Source organism: Mus caroli, unplaced genomic scaffold (genome assembly GCF_978045245.1).
Source record: "Mus caroli unplaced genomic scaffold, Mus_caroli_1 scaffold_12, whole genome shotgun sequence".
Lineage (NCBI taxonomy): Eukaryota > Metazoa > Chordata > Mammalia > Rodentia > Muridae > Mus > Mus caroli.
In genome coordinates this window covers 36,217,752-36,231,978 of record NW_028227267.1, presented here as the reverse complement: position 1 = coordinate 36,231,978, position 14,227 = coordinate 36,217,752, and the positions used below count along the sequence as shown (strand labels likewise).

Genomic DNA, 14,227 nt, shown 5'->3' with positions numbered 1-14,227 from the left:
ACCAAACACCAGGAACCTGCCTGTTAAATATTAAAACATTATAAATTTAAACATTTCAAAATGTTCTATGGCTGTACATGGTAGTGCACACCTGTAATCCCAGCAGTCAGAAGGCAGAGGCAAGAAGAACTGCATGAGCCTCTGGACAGCCTGGTCTATGTACTAGATTCTGGGACAGCAGGAGTAACTAGAGAGTCCCAGTCTCAAACACACTCCCTTCTGATGTTCTGTCGAACTGAACAGAATCTTCAAGGAAGAGAAAGAAATGGATCATAGATATGTTTTTAAATATTTAATATCCTTCCTCATAGGAAAATGCAAATTAAAATAGTTTTAACCTTGTATCTTACTGCAGTCAGAATGGCTATTACCAGTAGTTTAAGGACCACAACTGTTGGTATGAGTGTGGGGTAAGAGAACATATATTCACCTGTACAGTCATTACAAAAAAACAGGAGAAATGTTCTGGAAAACATTACTAGAGATAGATCTTCTATATGAACCAGCTATACTATTTGTGGGGGTGTGAATGAGAAGAACCCTTATAGGCTCATAGATTTGAATACTTGGTCAACAGGGTATAGCACTATTTGATCGAATTTGGAGCTGTGGCCTTCTGTGGGGGTGGGCTTTAAAGTTTCAAAAGCCCAGCTCAGGGCCAGTATCCCTGCTTCTTGCAGATCCAGATACAGAACTCTCAGCTACTTCTCCAACACCATGTCTGTGTGCATGATTCTGTCAAGACAAAAATGTACTAAAATTCTGAAAAGACCCCCATTTAAATGCTCTCGTTAAAAGGACCTATCATGGTCCTGTTGTCTCTTTCTAGCAAGAGAACACAGACTCAGACACTATTCCAGGGCATATAGCCAAAGGCATTATCCTAAGACAGAGACCTGGGTGTGCTCATGTTCCTTACTGATTTATTCACAATAGGCAGGACATCAAAACAACCCAGACGTAAATATAACTGATGAAAGGATAATGAATATATGGTTCATATACACAATGGTAATGAACTGTGACAATATAAATGATATTTACAGGTTAAAGGATGGAGACATGAATAATCTTTCTGAGTGATATAACCCAGACCCAAAAAGACAAATACCACATGATGTGTCTTATGTGGATGGTAACTTTGAATGTCTAGAGATGTGTATTTAAACTGCAGTATCCAGAGAAGGTAATGCATAGTGTTGGGTTATAGGAGGATATTTCAAGAAAATAATAGAACACATAATTTGTGAAGGAGAAAAAAGGAAAACAGTAGGACAGAGTGAGGTAAATATCTTGGGAGATTGCAGAGGACTGTGGTGGCTTGAATATGCTTGATTATGGGAGTGGTACCTTTAGGTGTTGTGGCCTTGTTAGAAACAGTGTGTCAGTGTGGAGGGTGAGCTTTGAGATCCTCCTACTAAACACCAGTTAGACAGTCTTCTTGGTGCCTTCAGAATAAGATGTAGAGCTCTTAGCTTCTTCTCCAAAGTAATGTCTGCCTAGATGCTGCCATGCTTCCTGCCTTGAAATCAATTGACTGAGCCTCTGAACCTATAAGCCAGTGCCAATGAAAAGTGGCCTTGGTCCTGGTGTCTCCTCACATCAATAAAACTCAAAGACCTGGGGCAGTAGACCACCATGTCCATAATTTGGTAAAGTTGAGTGGGTTGGAAGTCCCAGACCCACAGTAGATGGCAAAAGTGTCACCTGCTTCCTACCAGGCCTCTTTCATGGGACCAAAACCTCTACATAGGAACATGGCCTGTGGTCATTTAGAACAGAATAGGGTTCCCCCTACTAATGAGGTACCTAGAAGATGGTAGGGTTCAGTCAATAAGCTTCCCTTCCCGGACATTCCTTCCTCAGAAGGTACTTAACTTCTAGTCTAACCTCAAGACATGTTATGCTTTCATTTCCATGAAAAACAATCAATAAACAGTTTAGAACCAAGGAGTGTCTCTCTCATCAAATCAACTGTGGGTTATACGAAGAAAAAGCCTTTGCCTACAGAGCCATGCCATCTAAGTCTCCAACAGAAGGCCCCTTAATTCTCCTGGACTAGTCACTTCTGAGCTAATACAGAATTTCCCATTCCCTGTTTTCAGGGCTAGTTCTCAGCCTGCTGGCCTCCTACATGCTCAGATCCTCTGTGACTTCTAGCAGTACCTGCATGTCCAAGATTCTGAGAACCCCTTGGCCTGGTCTCCTTGCAGGCCAGCAGGCTCTAACCTGCTATAAACTCCCTGCAACTCAGCACTGTCTGGATGTCCAGGATTTCCTGGGTCCATGTCCCCAGACTCCTTAACATAGGCCCATGGAATTCAGAACCTCCATTCTCTACTCTTGCCTGTGGTTTTCAATGTCAAATGGACTCCAAGGTGTCAGGGAACCCCAGCTTCGATCTCCCATGCCCAAGGCTACATTCTTCCACCCCCTAAGTAGTGTAATTGCATTTCAATCCAGGTCAATACCAGACAGTGGGCTTAGGATACATACAATCTACCATGTCTGCATTTGGTCTGCCCAGTTGGTTTCCCACACCTGTGCTGCAGACCAGAAAGCAAAACAACACTAAGACAAGGAAGTAGTATTGAGGTGGGATAACTGACTGCAGACTTTTGAAAGGCCACCTGTAAGCCTACAATTTAAGAAGCTTTATAATACACAAACCCATATAAAGGAGGTTTAAATGAAAATACCCTATTATGCTCTGACAATTCCTCCCCTGAACATAATATACTACCCAATGAAAAGCCCAGGGCCAGGTTTGCTTTATCTGTTTGGAGTTGCTCATCACTGAGTCTCATACACACTCCCCAATCATTAAAGACTGCTTCCATTGCTCTTCCTCCCTTTCTGGAAGTCAATGGTCAGACCATATTGCTGAAGAAGATGGTATCTGGCACAGCCATCAATTCAGGCATCTATCTCATTATTTTCTTGAGAACATATCTATTACTCTTTAGCAGTTACTTGGAGATATTTGGCCCATTGCAACCCACCAAATGTCTATAGAAGAGATAATCCCTTGGTAGCTGAGATTGCAAATCCCAGTCCACCATCACCCTCCTAAAATCTGGCAACTGATATTCTAATTTCAGCTTCTCTAAGTGGGCTAAACTGGAGAGGGAGCCCAGGGCCTCAGGCACACCAAGCAGCAAACACTACAGGACAATACACTACACTTCACCACAGCACACTGCACCACACCACACTATAGTATACTACACTAGATAACCCCAGTCCTCCTGTTTCTCTGAGATCAACTTTGGCTGTCCACTGTGGGAACATGTCTTCTTTATATATCTGCACTGGATATAGGAAAATATGTTTTAACCAAGATCACTTTGGTGTTTGTCTAGCAAGTTTGTTGGCAATGTTAAAGATTTTCAATTGACATGCAACTTTATCCTTTGTGAAGATTCAATATAAGAATACAATGTACAACTATCAAATTATTTATCATTTCTTTTCATTGGGAGCTTTCAACTCCCATTTTCATTTTGACCTAATGTTTTCTTGTTGGTTGGTATTGTGGTAGAAGCTGTTCCACACTGTTTAATTTTCTTCTACTAGGTATAATGACCATTACCATACAACCCTGAAAATATTCATCTCATCAGATAGATTTAAAGTGGCTAAATACTCTTTTGCAAACAAATTATGGATTATGGAGAATCTGGGGGTTGGGTTTTAAAATACTTTCACCAAAATAGTCAGAATATAAAACCTCTTACCTAGTTTTTGGTTTATTTCGAAGGAACAGCTCACCTGTAGTATAGAAATGTTTTTCTTAAACAAGGACTTGCTGTAACCAAGTTTGGGAGGGTTAGCTTTAATTGTCAGTTGGAAACAACCTGGAGTGAATCTGGGAGGAGAGTCTCAACAAGGGATATTTCCCTGGGTGGCCTGTGGGCATATCTTTGGGGTTAGTTCTCCTAGTCAAATCAATTGATATCAAAAACCACAGCCCACTCTCAGAGGCAATATTCCCTAGACAAGGAAGAGGCCCCGAATACATAAAGGTGGAGAATTGAGCTGAACACAAGTAAGCACTCAAGTGAGCTAGTGAGCATATCTGTGTTCATTTGTCTCTGAATTGGAAGGTCAGAGTGATGTGACCAGTACTCTCAAGCACCAGCTGTCACGACTTCCTGCAATGCTGGGCAGTCACATGAAACTGTAAGCTAAACAAACTGTTTCTCTCCTAAGATGCTTTTTCTGAAGCGTCTTTTCATTTGTCCACCCTGTCAGATCTTCTCATTTGGAGGCTTGGAACTCTTTTTACTTTATTTCTCCATCAAATGCAACATGTTTCTGGGAACTGAACTTTCCCTTCTACAATGTTAAGTACTAGAATTAGTTTCTTTGTTCTTATTGTAATTTGACATCTGTTATCTAACAATCCCCATCTCCTTCCTTCTACTCAGGTCTCTACAAGAACTATCTCATCTACTCTATTTCTATAGAAGATGTAATCCCTTGGTAGCTGAGATTGCAACTCCCAGTCCACCATCACCCTCCTAAAATCTGCCAACTGATATTCTAACTTCAGCTTCTCTAAGTGGGCTAAACTGGAGAGGGAGCCCAGGGCCTCATGTATACCAACCAGCAAACACTACACGAGTATACACTACACTTCACCACAACACACCACCCCTCTCCACACTACAGTATACTACACTAGAGAACCCCAGTCCTCCTGTTTCTCTGAGATCAACTTTCTTTCTTAGCACTTGCTCAGCCTTCCTGCATGGATTATCTGCCCAAACAAGGTGAATGTAATAAAACAAAGGGAACATTTTCTACTTTCATAATCCACATTAAAATTTGCTGTGAACTCTCTGCAGTTCATGACCACCAGGAACACCTGGCCTCCATTCTCCCCATTGCCACTTACTGGGTTCCCTCTCCATTTTTTCTGTTCTCTTTTCTAATCTGAGGATACAGCCTTGGATACTCATTTTTTGGGTACTTTGTCCTTTCCTTCAGACCTCTGTATTTGCTGTTTCTCCCCTTAGGACTCTGTGTATCAGGCTGAGTACTTATAGAGCTGTTTCTATCTCTGCATCAGCCGATACCCACAAGAGCTTCTGGCCCTCAGACAGGTGGTTCTCCAAAGCTTTAGATAAGAGGTGTGACTCTGAATAACACCCTGACTCCTGCAGACGGATGGCTGCTGAACAAACTCCATGACTAGTTGTACCAGGAGGGTTTTGGGACTCCTCCAAGTCTGGCTGCACTGCAGCTTCTCCTACAATTCAATGGGGATGCCTTACAGGTTAAGAGGATCAGTCAAGTACTAACAAGGTGGCCACATGGACACATCCAGAAAGGCATGGTACAGGAGAAGCTGAAATTCCTACTTGTTCATGTGAAGGCTGCTAATAGAACATTAATGTCCAAGCAGCTAGGGTGAGGGTCTTGACCACACCCTATACCCCAACTTGGCCACACCTTCTTATATTGCCACTCAGTGGGCTGAGCGTATAAAAACCATAACAAATATTGATGCAAAAATACTCAATAACTTCTTGGAAACTGAATCTAATAACACATGCAAATGATCATTCACCATGATCCAATAGGCATCATGCATAGGATGTAAGAATGATTCAATGTTTTGGAATTCATCAAAGTAATATACTATGTAATAAATTTAAGAAAGTATTACTTGATCATCTCTTTAGATGCTGTATCATCCCACAGATGCAGGAATGATTCAATATATGGAAATCCATCAATGTAATCCACTATATAAAATAACTTAAAATATATTGGATAATCTCATCAGATGCTGAAAAAGTGTTTGACAAAATACAATACAACTTCAAGTTCAATGCACTGGAGGGATCAGAAATCACGGTCTATATCTGAATATAATAAGAGCAACATAGAGCAATCCAGTTGCCAACATCAAAATATATGGATAAAAATTTGAAGCCGTCCCCTTAAAATCAGAGACAAGGAAAGACTTCCCCCTCTTCCTCTATGTATTCAACATAGTTCTTGACATTTTACCCAGAGCAATCAGGCAAAAAAAAGCAGATCAAAGTGATACAAATTGGGAGGGAGGAATTCAAGACACTACAATTTGAGGAGTATGGGATATTACACATAAGTGAGCCCAAAAAAATCCAGGAGAGAACTCCTACAGATGATAAACCACTTCAGCAAAGTCAATGGATATAAAATTAACTCAAAAAATCCAGGAACTTTCCTCTACTCAAAGGGTAATTAGGTTGAGGAAGAAATTTTAAAAAACAACATACTTCACAATAGTCACAAACAATATCTTGGTGTGACTCTAACAAATCAAGGGAAAGATCTGAATGACACGAACATTAAGTCTCTGAACAAAGAAATCAAAGAAGACCATAGAATATGGAAAGATCTCCCATGGTCATTAATGAGCAGGATTAATATAGTAAAAAAGGTCCATCTCGCCAAAATAATCTACGGATTCAATGCAATCCCCATCACAATTCTAACTCATTTCCTCACAGAGATAGAAAAAGCAATTCTCAAATTTATCTGGAATAACAGAAACCACAGTATAGCAAAAACTATTCTTAACAATAAAAGAATGGCTGGGGAAATCACCATCCCTGATGTCAAAATATACCACAGGGCAATAGTGATAAAAATGGCATGGTACTGGTATAGATAGACAAGTAGACCGATGGAATGGAATTGAAGACCTACACTCATATGGTACTTGATCTTTGTCAAAGGAGCCAAAACCATCCAGTGGATAAAAGACAGCATTTTCAACAATTGGTGCTTGTTCAACTGGCAGTATGCATATAGAAGAATGCAAATTGATCTATTCTTATCTCCTTGTACAAAGCTCAAGTCCAAGTCACTCAAGGACCTCCACATAAAACAAGATACACTGGATCTAATACAAGAGAGAGCAGTAGAGAACCTCAAACATATTGGCAAAGGGGAAATGTTGCTGTACAGGACACCAATGGCTCATGCTGTAAGATAAAAAACACTGTCAAATGGGACCCCATAAAATTGAAAAGCTTTGTAAGGCAAAGGATGCTGTCTAAAGGACAAAATTGCACACACATATTGGGAAAACATCTGTACCAACCCTACGTCTGATAGAGGGCTAATATCCAAAAAATACCAAGAACTCAAGAAGTTACACTCCAGAGATCTTAATAACCCTATTAAAGAATGGGGTACAGAGCTAAACAGAAAATTCTCAACTGATGAATCTTGAATGGTTGAGATGTACTTAAAGAAATGTTCAATATCTTTAGTCATCAGGGAAATGCAAATCAAAATGACCCTAAAATTCCACTTCACAGCACTCAGATGGGCAAAGAACAAAAGTCAGCTGACAGGGGATTCTGGCAAGAATGTGAAAAAAGAAGAACATTCCTCCATTCCTGCTGGGACAGCAAGTTGGAAAAACCACTTTGGAGATCAATCTGGCAATTCCTGAGAAAGTTGGAAATAGTTCTACCTCAAATACAGGTATACCACCATGGTACATAGACCCAAAAGATTCTCCAATATATTAAAAGGACACATGCACCACTACTTTCATAGCAACCTTATAATGACCAGATGCGAAAACAACCCAGATGTCCCTCAACAGAGGAATGAATACAGAAAATATGGTACATTGTACAGAAGTACTACTCAGCTTTAAAAACATTACTTCATGAAAGTCAAAGGCCAATGTTTGGAAGTTGAAATATCATCCTGAGTGTGGTATCCTAGTCACAAAAGGATATAGATGGTATGTAGTTATTGATAAGTGGAAATTGTTCAAAAAATGCATGGAATCCTCACGATACAACTAACAGACTATGGGAAACCGAAGAAGAAGGAAGATCACACCAAAGTGTGAATGCTACAGTTCTACTCAGAAGGGGGAAGAAAAGAATGTTTGGAAGTAGGAGGAGAGAAGGATCTGGGAGGGAGAGAAGAGTAGGAGGTAAAGGGGGTTCTGGTTCAGATACGGGAGGAGACCGGGAAGAAGTACAGAGGGAAAGTCATTTGAAAGGAGGTCTGTAGCCACTGGGGAGGGGGAACTGTGTGTAACCACTATAAAGTCTCAGATGCCAGGGACCCAAGAGATTCCCAGAACCCAACATGAAGGACATTAGCCGAATACCAAACAAAGAAGAAGTAGGAACTATACAGACCATATTTATTGGATAAGCATGGAAACCTTCGAAGGATGTAGCCACCCAACCATCTCAAAAGTATTAATCCAGAATTCCTTCTCTCAAAAGTAAATGCAGGGATAAAGAGAGGAGCAGAGCTTGAAGGAAAGGCCATCTAGAGACTGCCCCAACTTGGGATCCATTCATCTGGGGACACCAAACCCAGTCACTATTGCTGATGTCAAGAAATCTGATGCTGTCAGGAGCCTGGCAAGTTTCTCTCTCTCTCTTCTCTCTCTCCTTTTTTTTCCCCCCCACAGGTGCAGGAACATTTTTGTTGCTTTTCCCTAAACACAGTGTAACATTGATAGATAACATTTGTATCAAGTTAGGATTATGGGTAATCAGGAGACGATTCAGTATATCAGTATGTAGCAATGGTCCTCAACCTTCCTAATGCTGCAGCAAATCTTTTATGTACTTCTTCATGTTTTGGTGATACTCCCGCCCCCATACCATGTAATTATTGAAATGCTACTTCATAACTGCAACTTTGGTATTTGGTCTCTCTTGAAATGCTATGCATGCAGCCAAACATGAGACCGAGCAAGGGGACCCAGATTGTGAAGTTAGGACAAGGACTGAAGGAACAGAAGGGGATTGCAACTCCATAAGGAGAACAACAAATTCAACCAAACAGAGCCTCGCAAAACTCACATGCACTAAACCACTAAGCACATACTACATGAGGGGATATCCAGAGTTCCAGCTGGATACGTAGCAGAAGAATGCCTTATCTGGCATCAATGGGAGGGAATGCCCTTGGTCCTGTACAGGCATGATGATCCAGGGTTGGGCAATGCTAGGGCACTGAGGCAGGAGTGTGGGGAGGAGGGGGTATAGGAGCACCCTCATACATAAAGGAAACGCTAGAAGTGGAGAGGATGGGGTTTTTGGAGGGGGAACTGAGAAGGAGGATAACATTTGGAATGGAAATACATAAGAAAATCAATAAAGAAAAAGTAAAAATAAAGTTATAAAAATCACAAATGGGGAAACCCTGGAGAAGGACAATCTACAAAATAGATCAGGATCTACAGATACAAGCCTCACCAAAAGAACTTAGAAAAGAGAATTACAGGCAAAGGAAATACCATAAATGATATTACAAAGTCACTCAAAGAAAATACAAAGAGTAAAAAACTCCTAACTCAAAACATCTAGCAAATACAGGACACAATAAAAAGAACAAAACTAAGAATAATAGAAAAAGAAGTGGGTGAGACTTAACAATTCAAAGACCCAGAAAACATCTTCAACAATATCATTTTTAAAAGTCCTTAACCTAAAGACAGAGATGGCCTTAAGTTTGCAAGAAACCTACAACACACCAAATCGATTCGACCAATACAGAAAATCATCCTGTCACATATTAAACAAAAGTATAAATGTACAGAATAAAAAAAGAAAATATTACAAGCTCTAAGGGAAAAAAAAGTCAAATAACATACAAAGGAAGACCTATGAGAATTACATCAGACTTGTCACCAGAAATGATAATATCTAGAAGATCTTGGACAAATGTCTTGCAAACTCTAAGAGAATACAAATGCCAGCCCGGGCTACTATACCCAGAAAACTCTTTATGACCATAGTTGGAGAAACTAAGATATTCTGCAACAAAAACAAATTCAAACAATATCTTTCCACTACTCCAGCACTACAGAGGATACTAGAAGCAAAATTCAAACAGAATAAGTGTAAACATACCCAAGAAAACACAACAAATGAATTATCTCACAAGAGACCCAAAGAAAAAGAAAAGCATGTTGTCACCATTCCCTGCCCTATTATCTCTATGAGTTTAATAGTGTTTATCAACCTACATGGTCTGTTGGAAAGGCATCACCCCAACCCTCCACCACCAATAAGCAGGATCAGAGAATCAAGAGGAAGGAGAAGCTCAAAGGGATCAAAAATGAGAGAGATGAACTCCAGGGAATCCTAGCCAATTACACTAACAAGGATTTGAACAACAGGTAGTCATTATGCCCAGTTCTTTGCTGACTGTCTTGGGCCCTCTCTGTTAACCTCAGTTTCCCTCATATCACAGGAGGCTAAAACGCTAGGCTGTCCACACATCCCAATTCATTTTGCTGAATGGATTTTCGACACAGAACTTCAAGTTCAGATAGGAGTGAAATGGGACTCAGGCAATTTGATTTCTCCAAAGGTAAATCAGAGCCTGTGGTATGAATTACAGTCTGGGCTTTAGGGTTGTAGTGTGTGAGCCCTAATCCTGCAATGTAAGAATCCTATACAGGTATAAGTTTTGGGGAGATGCAAAGTACACTGTGTTTATGGCCAATCATGTTTGCAGTTGACTTGGAAATAATTTGTGTTCAACTGGTAATGTCAACAGCTGGAGGGGCCTGGTCCCACATACTGTCTCTCAGTATAACTGGATTGGCCATAGTTCATCACTGCTTTTATCACATTCTATTCACTATACTATCAGATAATGTGTGTCCATTTGGCATTCTGATTGTGTTTGATTATGGGGGGGGGTGTCAGTGTGTGTGTGTGTGTGTGTGTGTGTGTGTGTGTGTGTGTATGTGTTCCACTTAAGAGCTGGAGTGTCTGTGTGGTATGCTGGGGCCTGAGATTTTGCTTGACACAGTTTCCAGCCAAAAATAGTGAAGACAGAGGGAGCCTCACTTTGAGCAGCACAGCATATGAGCTCTGTGCTCACCTTAGGTGCATACTGGAAATGTAGTATCCTGTAGATACTGATTATGTCCTTTGGGAGTTTATGTAGCAATAGAAGCAAGGATTGACAATTCCTTGTCTACAAACAGATATGTAGGTGGACCCAGGACTACAGCACAGGTTCCTGGAAAGTTCTTGGAGTGCTAGTCTATTCTTTCATGCCCCTTCGGGGAGATAAAGTAGGTCAAATCCCTGCCTTTACTTCCCTGCCTCTACTGACCCCAGGCAAAGAGTAATAAGTTTAATAAGCTCCAAGTGGAACTGGTAACATGGAGCAATGTTGTGGTATATATGTGTTGGGGTAGTCCATGATTCAGCTTGAATTAACATGATCCTTGTATCCATAGTTCATGGGATTATTTGCTCCTTGGGCCATACCCTCCCACAGAATCAAAATTAGGACATTCATGCTCAACATGCAACATGATCAGGTGATGACTGACCTGAAGAGAATGCCTCAGGACATTAGTGAAGCCTTGTACAAGTACAAGGAGTTGACTAAAGAAAATCAATTCTACTGGTGAGTGACTAACAGGATCATGATCCATGTACTAGGCACAGGATATGTCTGCCCATCCTTGTCTTTGAACCAAAGTAGGGGCTCAGTTTATATACTGTTTGCCTCTAAACCAGAAGATCTCAGAAAATGGAAAGATCTCCCATGCTCATGGATTGGCAGGATCAACACTGTAAAAATGGCTATCTTTCCAAAAGCAATCTACAGATTCAATGCAATCCCCATCAAAATTCCAACTCAATTCTTCAACCAATTAGAAAGAGCAATCTGCAAATTCATCTGGAATAACAAAAAACCTAGGATAGCAAAAACTCTTCTCAAGGATAAAAGTACCTCTGGTGGAATCACCATGCCTGACATAAAGCTTTACTACAGAGCAATTGTGATAAAAACTGCATGGTACTGGTATAGTGACAGACAAGTAGTCCAATGGAATAAAATTGAAGACCCAGAAATGAACCCACACACCTCTGGTCACTTGATCTTTGACAAGGGAGCTAAAACCATCCAGTGGAAGAAAGACAGCATTTTCAACAAATTATGCTGGCACAACTGGTTGTTATCATGTAGAAGAATGTGAATTGATCCATTTCTATCTCCTTGTACTAAGGTCAGATCTAAGTGGATCAAGGAACTCCACATAAAACCAGAAACACTGAAACTTATAGAGAAGAAAGTGGGGAAATGCCTTGAAGATATGGGCACAGGGGAAAAATTCCTGAATAGAACAGCAATGGCTTTTGCTGTAAGATCGTGAATTGACAAATGGAACCTCATGAAACTTTAAGCTTCTGCAAGGCAAAAGACACTGCCAATAAGACAAAAAGGCCACCAACAGATTGGGAAAGGATCTTTACCTCTCCTAAATCAGATAGGGGACTAATATCCAATATATATAAAGAACTCAAGATGGTGGACTCCAGAAAATCAAATAACCCCATTAAAAAATGGGGCTCAGAACCAAACAAAGAATTCTCACCTGAGGAATACTGAATGGCAGAGAAGCACCTTAAAAAATGGTCATTTGCTTCTTAGGGGTCACGTGAGACAGGCAGGACAAAATTTACAAGTATTAGATCCCAGTGGAATTGCCAAATGAATGGTTATCATTGCCTTGGGGGGGGGGGGATTTTATGTTTTCTCTCCCCTTTCCCTGCATTGCAAGATGGTCTCTTCACCCTGCCTAGATCTTGACTCACACTGAAAGAGCCTGAGCAGGTACTTGTCAGTCCTGTTTTCTGTCAGTGTTGCTCGAGTTCTTTCCTAGAGCTTATATTCTGGAGCTGACTGGATCAACAGGGATGTGATATAGGCTTCTCTCAGGCTGAGTGTCAGTGTGAGAGATGTGAGTCTTCAAAAATGAAATTTCACTAATGCTCTCAACCTAGTCTAAGAGTGTGCCCCCTAAAAATTTTTATTCCCCAGTGATGGATAGCAGAGTCCTGTGTCTCACATTAAACATAAGTCTTTCATAGTCTCCATTCAACTGTTTCTCTACCATCCATTGCTATCTCCTCATAGTTTTCGACTCACTTATGATTTTTGGTAAAGAAAGGGATGGAGGGAGGGAGGGAGGGAGGGAGGGAGGGAGGGAGGGAGGGAGGGAGGGAGGGAGGGAGGGAAGGAAGGAAGGAAGGAGGGGAAGGGGGAGAGGGAGAGGGAGAGGGGCGGGGAGGAGGAGGGGGAGAGGGAGGGGAACGGGGAGAGGGAGAGGGAGAGGGAGAGGGAGAGGGAGAGAGAGAGAGAGAGAGAGAGAGAGAGAGAGAGAGAGAGAGAGAGAGAGAGAGAGAGAGAGAGAGAGAGAGAGAAACCATGTTGCCAACATTTAAAAGTGAATAAAAACATAGATAGTCCAGCCCACCTTTTCCAAATCTTATCATGTGACCTCAGAGTCCCCTTCCCAGTCCTTCCCTCATTCACTACAACTTCCAGACCCAGGGTTTGGAGGCCCACCCATGTGAAAAAAAACAGGGGTACCACGAAGCATGGTACCCTTGGAACCCGAGCATGATATGGGGCACAAAAGGGGAGCTCAAAAACAGCTAGCTGAAGACATGAGACAAAACAGGGCTCCAAGGATCTCAATGTTCCTATTGAAAGAACACTTAAGAACCTAAAACACCAGCCTATCATTCTATGATGGGAGTGTAGGGCTCTTGGAGGACAAGGGGCAGGAATCCAGGCACCCCGGAGTCACGAAAGATGGTTCTGTGGCCTGGTGGGAAAGCATTGGTGTTGGTTGAGGGACCACAGAATCCAACTTACCTGGATTCTCATGGCTCTCCATTTACTGGTCCTCAGACTCCAGTGGCCCTGGGGATCAAGCTTCTTCCTGAAGCTCCACTTCTGGGCCTCTCTTCTGCTGCGAAGCCTTCACACAGCACTCTTTCTCTTGCATGCATCGTGGATGCTGGCAGGGGTCGCAGCAGATACTCAGACACTGGAGTCAGGAGGTCAGGAGACCAGGCCAGATATGACCTTTGTGGCCAGTTCTAATCCAGCCACATGCCCTGGTCCCCCTCCCAGTTGGTCACAGCTAACTTTCCTTTCTAGGTATAGGAGTTCCTGGACCCCTGAAAACAACCCCTTCCAGCTCTATGGTATGGAAAGGTACCTCGGGATGTCACTTCCGGAATTATCTAGGAACCAAGTCCTCCGATCTTCTCTATGGCAGCTAACTCAGAGCACCTCTGGCCCCATCTACTCCTAGGACAGAAGGACAGTCTCCAGTTTTATTGTTTTCTAATTAAAGTCTTTAGTAATAAAAAGTTAAATATGTAAGCATTTAAAAATAAAAATTAGACTCCTTTGC

General features: G+C 41.6%; 1 long non-coding RNA gene across 1 annotated transcript in view; it reads right to left on the bottom strand.

Moving 5' to 3' along the window:
- Positions 1-13,990, bottom strand: part of LOC147001732 (uncharacterized) — a 31,737-nt gene extending 17,747 nt beyond the window's left edge. Inside the window, exon 1 of the long non-coding RNA XR_015044730.1 lies at positions 13,681-13,990. This is a non-coding gene — a long non-coding RNA (uncharacterized LOC147001732). The remainder of the gene's footprint in view (positions 1-13,680) is intronic.
- Between the last annotated feature and the right edge of the window lie 237 nt (positions 13,991-14,227).